This window comes from Scyliorhinus torazame, chromosome 5, assembly GCF_047496885.1.
Source record: "Scyliorhinus torazame isolate Kashiwa2021f chromosome 5, sScyTor2.1, whole genome shotgun sequence".
Taxonomy (NCBI): domain Eukaryota; kingdom Metazoa; phylum Chordata; class Chondrichthyes; order Carcharhiniformes; family Scyliorhinidae; genus Scyliorhinus; species Scyliorhinus torazame.
In genome coordinates, this window is record NC_092711.1 from 100,806,231 (window position 1) to 100,819,807 (window position 13,577).

Consider the following 13,577-nt stretch of genomic DNA (forward strand, 5'->3'; position numbering starts at 1 on the left):
TTTGGAAATTCTGAAATCTCCCTCTGTACCCGAACAGGTGCCGGAATGTGGCGATTAGGGGCTTTTCACAGGAACTTCATTGCAGTGTTAATGTAAGCCTACTTGTGACAGGGCCCTGCACAAACTCAATTTGACGCAGCTGGTGGAGCAGATGGATGAGGATTTCAAAAGATGGGATGTGCTGCCACTCTTGCTAGCGGGCAGGGTGCAGTCGGTTAAAATGATGGTCCTCCCGAGGTTTCTCTTTGTGTTCCAGTGCCTTCCCATTATGATACCCAAGGCCTTTTTCAAACGGGTAGGTAGGAGTATCATGGGTTTCGTGTGGGCAAATAAGACCCCGAAGGTAAAGGGTGTTTCTGGAGCGTAGTAGGGACAGGGAGGGCTGGCTCTGCCGAATCTGTGCGACTATTATTGGGCTGCCAATGTGGCGATGATCTGTAAGTGGGTAATGGAGGGAGAGGGAGCGGCGTGGAAGAGGTTGGAGATGGCGTCATGCAGGGGCACGAGCCTGAGGACGCTGGTGACGGCACTGCTGCCGCTCTCGCCGACAAGGTACACCACAAGTCCGGTGGTGGCGGCGACGTTGAAGATCTGGGGGCAGTGGACACGACACAGGGGCAAGGTGGGAGCCTCGGTTTGGTCCCCGATTCGGGAGAACCATTGGTTCGTCCCGGGAAGGATGGATGGGGGATTTCGGAGCTGGCATCGGGCAGGGATTAGAAGAATGGGGGACCTGTTTATAGATGCGACATTTGCGAGCCTAGGGGCGCTGGAGGAGGAGTTTGGGTTACCCCCGGGAAATGCTTTCAGGTATATGCAAGTGAGGGCGTTTGTGAGGCGGCAGGTGAGGGAATTCCCGCTGCTCCCGGCACAGGGGACTCAGGACAGGGTGATTTTGGGTGTATGGGTTATTAAGATGCTCTCTTTCCGGGGGTGAATTCGGGTGGGTGGGGGGGGGGCTTCCCTACGGGTAGCTTTGAATGTCATATGGTGGTGTTACTGTATATGGGGAAACCCAATGTAAAAGTTTTGTATAAGTTTTGACTGTTGTGTTTGCGTTTCTTTTTGTTATGGGGGTGGGTTTGTTAAAAATTTTGTTGGAAAATTTAAATAAACACATTTAAAAAAAAAGAAATTGAGGAGAGGAACCTTTCTTTGAGTTGGCACGTGCGCCTGCGCGGTTGCTTCTTCTGTGAAGATCGGCGCCCCGCCCTTCAGTCACTGATTGGTTGGAGGACCACTCACTCCCTTTCGGTCCTCCAGCAATCCCCTTCTTCTCCGATTGTTCGGAGCTGCCGTCAACCATTGCCCGGGCATTGTGAGGTGAGAGGTCAGTGCCGGGGGGCGGGGTTTACAAATCCCGAGGGCGCTGCAGAGCCCAATGTGAAACAATGTTATTATTGATCAATCAGCCGCTCTCGCCGTCTCCAACTGTCACAATGCCCGGATAATTGGCGGCAGCCCTGGTCCAATAGCAGGGGCGGGGCTGAAGTACCGAATGGGAGCGGCTGGTCTTCCAACCAATCGGAGTGAATGAGGGGCGGGTCCGCTGCGATTGAAGCATGCGCAGTGTGGGTAATGGCGGTGCAGAAGGGCGGCTTTTTCATTTTCGAAATCGGTAATAGGCATTTAAAACTATGGAGGAAGCAAGAAATCGCGGGAGTGGGCGGAAACGTTGTGTAAAGGTGTTGCAATCGTTTACGGGAATAGTTTACGGGACCGAGTTTGTACCGAGCGAGGTTGCAGCTCCTCATCTTCGGCTCGAGTTAACGGCCGCCATCTTTATTGGATGTGCATCAGGGCGCATGCGCGTGTGTCATCTTTGTCGGGGGCGATGTTTGAATGAGTGGGAGGAGCTTGTTACCCATTGTTCAGAATGTGGAGATGGCGCGTTGGACGGGGCTGGGCTCCGGAAGTCTGACAACAACAGGTTTATTTGGTATCACGAGTTTTCAGAGGGCCGCTTCTTAATCAGGTGAACGAAGAGGAAGGTTACACACTTCCCTCAGAGGGTTGTTAGTCTTTGGATTTCTCTTCCACAGGGACCAGTTGTATCTGGGGGTCATTGAATATATTGAAGCACAAGTTTGACAGATATTTTATTGGCAATGGAGTGAAGGGTTATGGGGAAAATAGAGTGAAAGCTGAGATGAGGAGGGATTTCTTCACTCGAGGATGTGGTGAAGCTTTGGAATTCTCTACCCCAGAGGAATGTGCAGCCTCAGTCCCCAAGTATGTTCAAGACAAATATTGATAGGTTTCTAGACATTGAAGATATCGAGGGATAGATCGGCCAAGGATCGCATTGAATGGTTGAGAAGACGCAGTGGGCTGAATAGCCTACTTGCTCATATTATAATCTCTGTGTCCTGGTCAGGAAGCATTGAGCTGAGCTTGGATCTGTCAATCAACATGAATCAGCCCTTCAGGAGAATTGGGAGGGTAAATATTAGGTGCAGCAGAGTGAGAATGGAGGGTGATTGTGTGGGATGGAAATTTACAGCTTTTGGAGAATGAGAGAGGAAATAATGTTTCATCGGAACTAGAATTGTCTGTTCTGAATTTCTAACTGATGACTTTTGTAAATTGTTTTTGAAGGATATTGGAAGAGGAGGAATTATAGACAGAAATCTCAAACATCACGTCTCGATGTGACAAACTCACTCGATTCCTTCTGAACTAGATATCATCGGGTTCTGAATATCATTGACGAGAAGGAGAAATGTCCAATCTGTCGGCTTCAAAAGATTATAAACGTGATTGTGACTGGAAAAGCACCAAGACCCACGCAACACACACCTGCGTGAGAGTGTTCCATTGAACTGACTGTGGAAAGAGCTTTAACCAGTTACACAGCCTGAAAAAACATCATACCACAGTGGGGAGAGGCAGTGCACATGTTCTGTGTGTCGACAAGGCTTCCACTGATTGCCCAATCTAGAGGAGACCAACAACATGGAGAAACCGTGGAAATGTGCGGACTGTGGGAAGGGATACAGATGCCCATCTGAGCTGGAGATTCATCGACGCAGTCACACTAGGGAGAGGCCGTTCACCTGCTCTCAGTGTGGGCAGGGATTCACTCGATTAGGCAACCTGCAGAGACACGAGCGGGTTCACACTGGGGAGGTGCCTTTCACCTGCTCTCAGTGTGGGAAGGGATTAACTGATTTATCCAGCCTGCAGTCACACCAGCGAGTTCATACTGGGGAGAAGCGATTCACCTGCTCTCAGTGTGGGAAGGGATTTATTAATTCATCCACTCTGCGGAAACATCAGCGAATTCACACTGGGGAGAGGCCATTCACCTGCTCTCAATGTGGGAAGGGATTCATTGATTCATCTGCCCTGCGGCAACATCAGCGAATTCACACTGGGGAGAGGCCGTTCACCTGCCCTCAGTGTGGGAAGGGATTCATTGATTCATCCGCCGTGCAGCAACACCAGCAAATTCACACTGGGGAGAGGCCGTTCACCTGCCCTCAGTGTGGGAAAGGATTCATTGATTAATCCGCCCTGCGGAAACATCAGCGAGTTCACACTGGAGAGAGGCCATTCACCTGCTCTCAGTGTGGGAAGGGATTCATTGATTCATCTGCCCTGCTGAAGCATCAGAAAATTCACACTGGGGAGAGGCCGTTCACCTGCTCTCAGTGTGGGAAGGGATTCACACAGTTATCCCACCTGCAGAGACACCAGCGCGTTCACACTGGGGAGAGGCCATTCACCTGCTCCGTCTGTGGGAAAGGAATCACACAGTTATCTAGTCTGCAGACACACCATCGAATTCACACTGGGGAGAGGCCATTCATCTGCTCTCAGTGTGGGCAGAGATTCCGTGCTTTATCCAACCTGCGGAAACATCAGCAGGTTCACACTCGGGAGAGGCCATTCACCTGCTCTCAGTGTGGGGAGAGATTCAGTGATTTATCCAGTCTGCAGACACACCAGCGGGTTCACACCGGGGAGAAGGCATTCACCTGCTCTCAGTGTGGAAAGGGATTCCGTGCTTTATCCAACCTGCGGAGCCATCAGCGAATTCACACTGGGGAGAGGCCATTCACCTGCTCCCTCTGTGGGAATGGATTCACACAATTATCCAGTCTGCAGACACACCAGCAAGTTCACACTGGGCCATTCACCTGCTCTTAGTGTGGGAAGGGATTACATAGAAACATAGAAAATAGGAGCAGGAAGAGACCATTTGGCACTTCGCACCTGCTCTGCCATTCATTATGATCATGGCTTATCATCCAACTCAATAGCCTAATCCCGCTTTCCCCTCCTTATCCTTTGATTCCCTTCGCTCTAAGTGCTATATCTAACTGCTTCTTGAAAACATACAATGTATTGGCCTCAACTATTTCCTGTGGAACAAATTCCACAGGCTCACCACTCTCTGGTTGAAGAAATTGCTCATCATCTCTGTCTAAATGATCTAACCCGTATACTCAGACTGCGACCTCTGGTTCTGTTCACTCCCACCATCGGGGAAATCGATCCTGCATCTCCCCGGTCAAGTCCTTTTAGAATATTACAGGTTTCTCTGAGATCCCTCGTTCTTCTGAACTCCAGTGAATACAATCCTAACTGATTCAATCTCTTGTACGTCAATTTCACTATCCGAGGAATCAGTCTGGTAAACCGTCGCTGCGCGGGTCTCACCCCCAGAACCCAAAGGTGTGCAGGGTAGGTGAATTGGCCACACTAAATTGCCCCTTAATTAGAAAAAAAAAATTGGGTACTATAAATTTAAAAAGAAAAATCATTAATATATCTTGTGAATATCTGAGGTCCTAGCACCGACCCCTGCGGTACCCCAATAGTCACTGCCTGCCAATTTGAAAAAGACCCATTAATTCCTGCTGTTTGTTTCCTGTCTGCCAACCAGTTTTTTATCCATCTCAATACACTACCCCTAATCCCATGTTCTTTAATTTTACATACTAATCTCTTATGCAGGACTTTGTCAAAAGCCACCTGAAAGTCCAAATATACCACATCCACTTGCTCCCCCTCGTCAACACTACCCCTCGAAGAATTCCAGTCGATTTGTCAAGCATGATTTCCCCTTCATAAATCCATGAATGTTCCCTACTGCCAATGTCAGGCTTACCGGTCTATTATTCCCTGTTTTCTTTCTATCTCCCTTTTTAAATAGTGGGGTTACAAAAGCCACCCTCCAATCTGCAGGAACTTCAGAGTCAAAGCCCCCATTTGTGAAGACAGAACCAAATTATGTATTTATTTGCTTACCCATTTCTTTGTTCCCCATTATACATTCCCGTGTTTCTGACTGTAAGGAATGTACATTAGTCTTCACCTATCTTTTCTCTTCAAATACCTACAGATACTTTTCCAATCAGCCTAATGTCCTGTTTTATGCCATTACCAACATCACCACTGCAGTTTGGGGTCTGTATACGATGCCCACTTATTATTTTGCCACTTGCTGTTTCTCGGCTCTACCCATACAGATTCCACGTTGTCGGAGCTAATATCCTTCCTCACTATTGCATTAATTTCCTCTTTAACCAGCACTGCCACTCCACTGCCTTTTCCTTTTTGTCTGTCCTTCCTAAATACTGAATATATTAAATTCCCATCCCTGGTCATCCTGCATCCATGTCTCCATAATCCCGATTATCTCACACCCGCTTACATTTATTTGCGCTATCGACTCGGTTATGCCGTCTGCAGTCACACCAGGGAGTTCATACTGGGGATAGGCCGTTCACCTCTCAATGTGCGATGGGATTTTGTAATTCATCGCACTTTCTGAAACACCAACAGGTTCACAACTGATTACAGGGATTGGATTCTGCTGTTATTGTTTCTGTTCTCAACTACATCCAGGACTGCATTTTGTTTATTCTGTTGGTAAATGGGGATGGTGAGAGGGTTTCTTTCTGCTGGACTGGCCGGTCTCACGACTTCGCCTCCAGTGGCCTGATTTGCTCTGAGCCTTCAAGCTAATATTTGGTTGCACATTCCATAAGGATCAGAGCGAAAGAGTGTTTGGAGGTTAGAAGATGTATCATTCCCATTTCTGTTTGGAAACCCCCAAAATCATGCCACATTGCCATGAAGATGGGCGGTGGTGGTTACATTGTTCTTTTGTTTAATTTATCTGGGTGCTTCTCACAGAAGAAAACTATCAGGGTATGAGGGGCAAGTTGTCTGAGGTGCACTGGGAAACTACATTAAATAGTATGGTGGGAGACAGGCAATCACTAATATTTACGGAATTATTACAGATTTACATTGGGATCGGTTAGCTCAGTTGGCTGGATGGCTGGTTTGTGCTGAGTGACATCAAAGCACAGGTTAAATTCCCATAACGGCTGAGGGTAGCCATGGTCTGTGTCAGTGTTTATGCTCCACATGATCCTCCGCCCACCCCTCTACATCTCCCCCCCATCAGCATCTCCCTCTATTCCTTTCTCCCTCATGTATGTATCTAGCTTTCTGTTCAATGTATTCATGCTGTTCACCTCAACCACTCGCTGTGGTAGCAAGTTGCACATTCTCACCACTCGCTGGGTAAAAAGGTTTCTACTGAAATTCCTATTGGATTATTGAACTTCTTCATAATCTTAAAGATTTCCATCAATCTTCTCTTTCCCAGAAAAAAAGTCTCAGCCTTTCCTGAGTGTTAAATGCTCTCAGTTCTGTATATTATGAATCTTTGTTGCACCTTCTCCAGTGCCTCTTATTTCCTTGATCTAAATGGAGATCGCCAATGTGGACAGAGCTCCCAGTACAGCCTCACCCTGGTTCTAAACAAGTTGAACATTTCCTCCATGCTTTTCAATTCTATCCCTCTAGAATAGAATCCTAGATGGGCCCCACACTAAAGGAAAGATGTGAAGTTCTGAGAGGGTGGAGAGGACATTTACAAGAATGGGACCAGGGATAAGGGATTCCAGTTAGTTGGAGTGACTGGAGCAGCCGAATTTCTCTCCTGAGATCACAGCATCTGGAGGGTGGGGAATGGGGCCATTCAGCCCTTTGAGACCATGTCGGCTCCCTGTGGAGGAAGCCAGTCTGTCCATTGCCCCGTTCTATCCCCGAATCCCTGTAGGTTTATTTCTCTCAGTGCCTGTCCAATTGAAATCCTTCCGTCATCTCTGCATCTCCTACCCACATAGGCAGTAGGTTCCAGGTCGTTACCACTCGTTTTACATGTACACAAGGCTCCTGGAGCATAGAGGAGTCTATTTGGCCCACTTTTCCCGTGCCAGCTCTTTGTACAGCGACCCATTTAATCACAATGTTCGACTATTTTGTTTTCTTTTTCAGAATGTACCAAATTCCCTTTTGGAAGTTACAGTCCAATGAGATTCCAGCACCAATTATAGACAGCGCATTCCAAATCACAACAACCCGCTGTGTTTTACAACAAATAATTGTGCATATGGTGTGTCTGGAGTTTCACAGAGTATTCAAAATGGTGTCAACACCATGATTATTACACAAAATTAAGACTCAATCTTTATCAGTGATTCGGATGAGGTCACCGAGTGTAATATATCCTAATTTGCGAACAATTAGAACAAGTGTACATTTCTATAAAACCTCACTCCCACTGGACCTCCAAAAGTGTTTTAAAGCCAATGGAGTACTTTTGAATCATAATCACTGTTGTAATGTAGGAAGTTGTAAGTACGCATGTGTAATCACATTTAGTTTTTAAAATGTTATTTTCATAGTATATTCACTGTCATTAGTAACACGGTCAAGGAAGCCCTTTTATACCTCGAACATGTGACTTCCTGCAACCATTTCACCTTCTGTACCTTTTCTATATCAACTATATATTGATTTCATAGCAAAAAATAATAATTAAATTAATGATTATTCAGTCGTGAACATTGATTATCATTGGTGAATTGGTGTATTAGGTAATGATATTATAAAGACTAGATCTTTATTTTTTTTTTAAATAACATTATCAACCAAAATGTTTCCAGAAACTGCAGAGCTATCAGAATTTGTTTGAAAAAATAAATTGCTTCATATTTTTGAGAAGTGACAAGACATCACATTCTGCCAAGAATATTTGGGCTAGTAATCCAGAGACCCAGGTTAATGCTCTGGGGATCTGGGATCGAATCTGGCTACGACAGATATTGAAATTGAATAAAAGTCTCAATCAAATTAAAAGTCTAATGATGACATTGTGGATTGTTGTAAAAACCCGTCTGGTTCACTAATGTCCTTTAGGAAATCTGCTCTCCTTACGTGGCCTGGCCTACACGTGACTCCAGATCCACAGCAATGTTGTGGTTGATTTGTAAGTGCCCCCTGAAATAGCCTCACAAGACATGCAGTTCAAGGGCAATTGGAATGAGCAGTCAATGCTGGTCCAGCCACTGACCCCCATCTCCCATTTTTAATTTTTTAGAAGGCTCATTGTTCAATCTGAAGACTAGTAAGAAACTGTCTCTGATTGGATTTGATTTATTGTCTCGTGTACCGAATACAGTTAAAAGTATTGTTCTGCGTACAGTCTAGACAGATCGTTCCATACACGAAAAAACAAAGTGCAGATCTTGGCAGTTTGCTCAGTTCACAACAGAAGTTAATGACTTTGTAGACGCAGATTAACATTTTAATCAGCACTCAAAACATATCGAATGGTGATGTGTGCTCATATAGACAGAACTGAATTGAAGGAAATAGCAGAGATTTAACTGAAACACCTTTTTGAAAGATTCGGCCTTAATGATGGAGAAACAGGAAAAGCCACTCAGGGAGATGAGGAAATCCAGGCTCAGTGCGGATTTGCTGTCACCCCTCCTTTCTTATACATGAACGGTATTTAGGCTGCAGAACGTTTCACACCAAAACACAGAGGGGTCAAATATATGCAACAGACAATTCTCAAGTCACTTCCATTTAATTATGTTTGACTTTGTTCAAAAGCTGTCTGAGGTCAAACTGAACAAAGATTGATGGGATTTGTATTACCCAGTGACAAGCTTTCTTTTCTTGATCAGTCATGTTTGCAATTCAATGGTGTATATTTCAGAGTTATTCAGAGTGAAGACTTGAGAGCTATTCAATTGAAAATGAAGTCATATATAACAAATAAATATACTGATGTTCAACGTTGAATAATGAAACAAATATTGAGTAAAATCGGGGGAAATCTTCTGTAGGAAGATAAGAATGAGGCATTAATGATTGAACAGAGAGCATTATTCCGTTAGATATTTACTGAACAAATGCTGAAGTTCAATGTAAGTTCTATATCTTATGGTCTTACAAGTTGAGTCATCTGTTTTAAAGGAACAGCTGTCTTCATGTAATCAGTGACTTCGCCTCCCAGCCGAACCATTGAAATCTGCAGCAAGACTGTGCAGTTGAACGTTGCACAGGGCCATTGGGTCCTGTGCTGCCAGCTGTTTCTGTAGTGTAGCAGTCATCACATTCGCCTAACGTGCAAAATGTTTGAAACTGGCAGAAGCATTAAATGCTTCTCATTTATTTATTTATTTATTTTTAATTTGGGGGGGGGGGGCAATTTAGCGTGGCCAATCCAACTAACTTGCACATCTTTGGGTTGTGGGGGTGAAACGCACGCAGACACAGGGAGAATGTGCAAACTCCACATGGACAGTGGGCACGGTAAGAAGTCTTACAACGCCAGGTTAAAGTCCAACAGGTTTGTTTCGAATCACTAGCTTTCGCAGCGCAGCTCCTTTCACAGGTGAATGAAGAGGTGGGTTCCACAAACACATATAGAAAAATTCAATGATGCGAGATGGAACTTTGAATGCGAGTCTTTGCAGGTAATTAAGTCTTTACAGGTCCAGGCGGTGCGACTGGAGAGAGGGATAATCACAGGTTAAAGAGGTGTGAATTGTATCAAGCCAGGACAGTTGGTAGGATTTTGTAAGCCCAGGCCAGATGGTGGGGGGTGAATGGAATGTGACATGAATCCAAGGTCCCGGTTGAGGCCGTAGTCGTGTGCGGAACTTGGCTATCAGTTTCTGATCAGCGATTCTGCATTGACGTGTGTCCTGAAGGCTGCCTTGAAGAATGCTTACCTGAAGATCAGAGGCTGATTGCCTTTGGCTGCAGAAGTGTTCCCCGACTGGAAGGGAACATTCCTGCTTGGCGAATGTCACGTGATGGTTTTGCTCAGTGCGCTAGATAGCTAGTTTGTGATGCGGAACAAGGCCAGCAGCGCGGGTTCAATTCCTGTACCCGCTTACACAAACAGGTGCCAGAATGTGGTGACTAGGGGCTTTTCACAGTAATTTCATCCAGTGTCTGCATGGTCTCGCCAATCTGCCACGCCTCGGGACATCCTTACCTGAAGTGTATGAGGTAGACAATGTTCCGAGTCGCACGAGTATGTACCGCGTACCTGGTGGGTGGTGTTCCTGCGAGTAATGGTGGTACCCATGTTGATGATCTGGCACGTCTTGCAGAGGTTGTTTGCTGCAAACAATGGTCTGAGGTTGCGCGGTTGTTTGAAAGCAAGTAGTGGGGGGGGGGGGCCTTGGCAAGATGTTCGTCTTCATTGATAACGTGTTGAAGGCTGCAAAGATGATGTCGCAGTTTTTCCGCTCCAGAGAATTCATCAGACGAATGAGGTTCCGGGAGTTCTTTCACAGACCCCAAGAGGCGTACAGCGAACCCAATGAGACGATCAGTGAACCGGAACAGCAGACTGAGAGATCTGTGGGACTGGAAGATCCAGCCAGCAGGAAGGTCTGGAAAACCCCACCCATTGAAACAATCCGATCAGCTGATTCTGCTGCTCGTCTTCCACGAAACCACTCGGTAAAATTGCCTCGAAAGTCCTTTTTGTCCAAATTTTGAACTCGCATCTTTTCCCTCTTTTCCTGCCATCTCCCATCATGCTCTCTCAGAGCTCAACTTGTCTCTGATACTTACCCTTTGCTCCTTTGGCTCGACTCTCATTGAACTGTTGAACATCCAATGTCCACAATCTCTATGTTTCCACGGTATCTCCATGGAGTCAGTGTCTTTGTGCATTTCCTCTTTAGACAATCAAATGAAGCTTGGTCCTCACACAGAACACATGTATGGTTTCTCCCCTTAGTGAATGGTGTTGGGGGTTTTTTCAGGCTGTAACTGGTTAAAACTCTTTCCACAGTCAGTTCACCGGAACACTCACTCAAGTGCGTGTGTGTCTCGGTGCTTTTCCAGTCACACTGATGTTTGAAATATTTTCCCACAAACCGAACAAACATTTTTCCTTCCACATTCATAGTCTCAGGATATTCAGGTCCTGATCAATTAAGTGACACTGTTGGATCTTAATGTGATATTTGGTTTGTTTCATGTCTGAAAATCCTCTCCTAATGCCCTGGAAAGGGAGTTTACAACGGTCACACTATCAGTACAGGATAGAAATTCAGAACAGACAATTCCAGTTTCTGGGGAACATTTTTTTCTCACTTCTTTCCCCAAAGCTGTAAATCCCCGTCCCACACACACCCTCCTCCCTGGGGCTGAAATCCAAATAAAGTATTAGATCATTATTTCTGCATCCTTTTATCAAAGTTATATAATTAGAGAAAAGAATATGCTTCATAAGTCACTTCATTTATGACTTGTGACAGACATTAATCTGAATCACCCTGACTGAGCAGACAGAATAACAGTTGTGAACCTTGTGTCCAGAACTGACTGTGTGGAGATTTGATGAGTAATTGCGAAGCGCGTTTCTCCAAATCTTCCAGGGTTTCCTTCGTTCTTCCTCTCGAACTAAGTTGTACCGGATATCAGACTCAGGGCCCATTCTGGTTCTCTTCCTGTTTACTAAATAACTTCAATCATATATGGAGAAGACTGAATCCACTGTTCGGTCCCTGCTCCAATCTCCATTCCTGACATACCGGCTCTATCCCTCTCCCTGGCAACAGTCTGCGACTTAGGGCAGCACGGTAGCATTGTGGATAGCGCAATTGCTTCACAGCTCCAGGGTCCCAGGTTCGATTCCGGCTTGGATCCCTGTCTGTGCGGAGTCTGCACATCCTCCCCGTGTGTGCGTGGGTTTCCTCCGGGTGCTCCGGTTTCCTCCCACAGTCCAAAGATGTGCAGGTTAGGTGGATTGGCCATGATAAATTGCCCTTAAGTGTCCAAAATTGCCCCTAGTGTTGGGTGGGGTTACTGGGTTATGGGGATAGGGTGGAGGTGTTGACCTTGGGTAGGGTGCTCTTTCCAAGAGCCGGTACAGACTCGATGGGCCGAATGGCCTCCTTCTGCACTGTAAATTCTATGATCTATTCTATGATCTATGATCTATGACTTAGCCAGTCTCTTTGTAAACTTGGTTTCACATTTGATCCCAATATGAGCTTCTGACCTCATTGAATTTACAGTACAGAAGGAGGCCATTCGGCCCATTGAGCTGCACCAGCCCTCGGAAAGAGCACCCCACCTAAGCCCACACCTCCACCCTATCCCCGTAACCCATCTAACCTTATTGGACACTAAGGCAATTTAGCATGGCCAATCCACCTAACTTGCACATCTCTGGACTCATGTCTGTGCTGTCACTAAGACTGCCTGTTTCCAAGACTTCCGGTTGCGGCTATGCCTAGGTAGGTTGCACGGTCGGCAGCTCCCGCCGATAACGGAAGTCTGGGCCCTTTTAAGAAGCACCAGCGGCATTTGGACGACGATTCCCAGTGTGGGTAGGAAACAGTGAGGGTCCCCCAGCACTGTATGGAGTGGACCAGGAGTGGAGCGGTCAAAAAAGTGGCTTTAGAGAAGAGAGAACGGGCGTGAAAAAACAAGATGGCGGCAGGCGGTGATCAGGCAGTGAGGGCCCAGTGGTCTCGGGAGCAGCCAGAGTTTTTAAGAAGTAGATTTGCTGACTTGAAGACGGAGATGTTGGCCCCTATGAAGGCGTTGATTGAAAGGCTGGTGGAGACCCAGAAGATGCAGGGGATGGCGATAAAGGAGGTGAAGCAGGAGGCCTCTGATAATGAGGACGAGATTCTGGGCCTGGTGGTCAGAGTGGAAGCTCACGAGGCGCTGCACAAAAAATGCCAGGAGAAGTTCGAGGACCTGGAGAATAGGTCGAGGAGGCAGAACCTGCGGATTCTGGATCTCCCTGAGGACATGGAGGGGTCGGTAGCTGGGGCGTATGTGGCTACGATGCTGAGTACGCTGTTGGGCACGGGAGCCTTACTGAGGCCCCTGGAGCTGGATGGGGCGCACAGGATCCTGGCGAGGAGGCCGAAGGCGGTGGTGGTGAGGTTCCACCGCTTCACCGACAGGGAGTGTGGCCTGCGATGGGCGAAGAAGGAGCGGAGCAACAGGTGGGAGAACACCGAGATCCGGATTTATCAGGACTGGAGTGCAGAGCTGGCCAAGAAGCGTGCAGGATTCAATCGGGCCAAGGCGGTCCTCGACGGGAAGGGGGTGAAGTTCGGGCTGCTACAGCCGGCGAGGCTGTGGGTCCCATACCAGGACCGACACCATTATTTTGATACGCCGGATGAGGCGTGGACTTTCATCAAGAATGAGAAGTTGGACTCGAGTTAATGGATTGCAGTATGTTATGGGGGTTGTTGGTGAGGGGGATG

The 13,577-nt window shown here is 46.7% G+C and overlaps 1 long non-coding RNA gene across 1 annotated transcript; it reads left to right on the plus strand.

Annotated features, from left to right (window-relative positions):
• The first annotated feature begins 1,260 nt into the window (after positions 1-1,260).
• Positions 1,261-7,938, plus strand: LOC140419208 (uncharacterized). Its single transcript, XR_011945611.1, has 2 exons — positions 1,261-1,618; positions 2,599-7,938. It is a non-coding gene; the product is annotated as an uncharacterized lncRNA (long non-coding RNA).
• Positions 7,939-13,577: the final 5,639 nt, after the last annotated feature.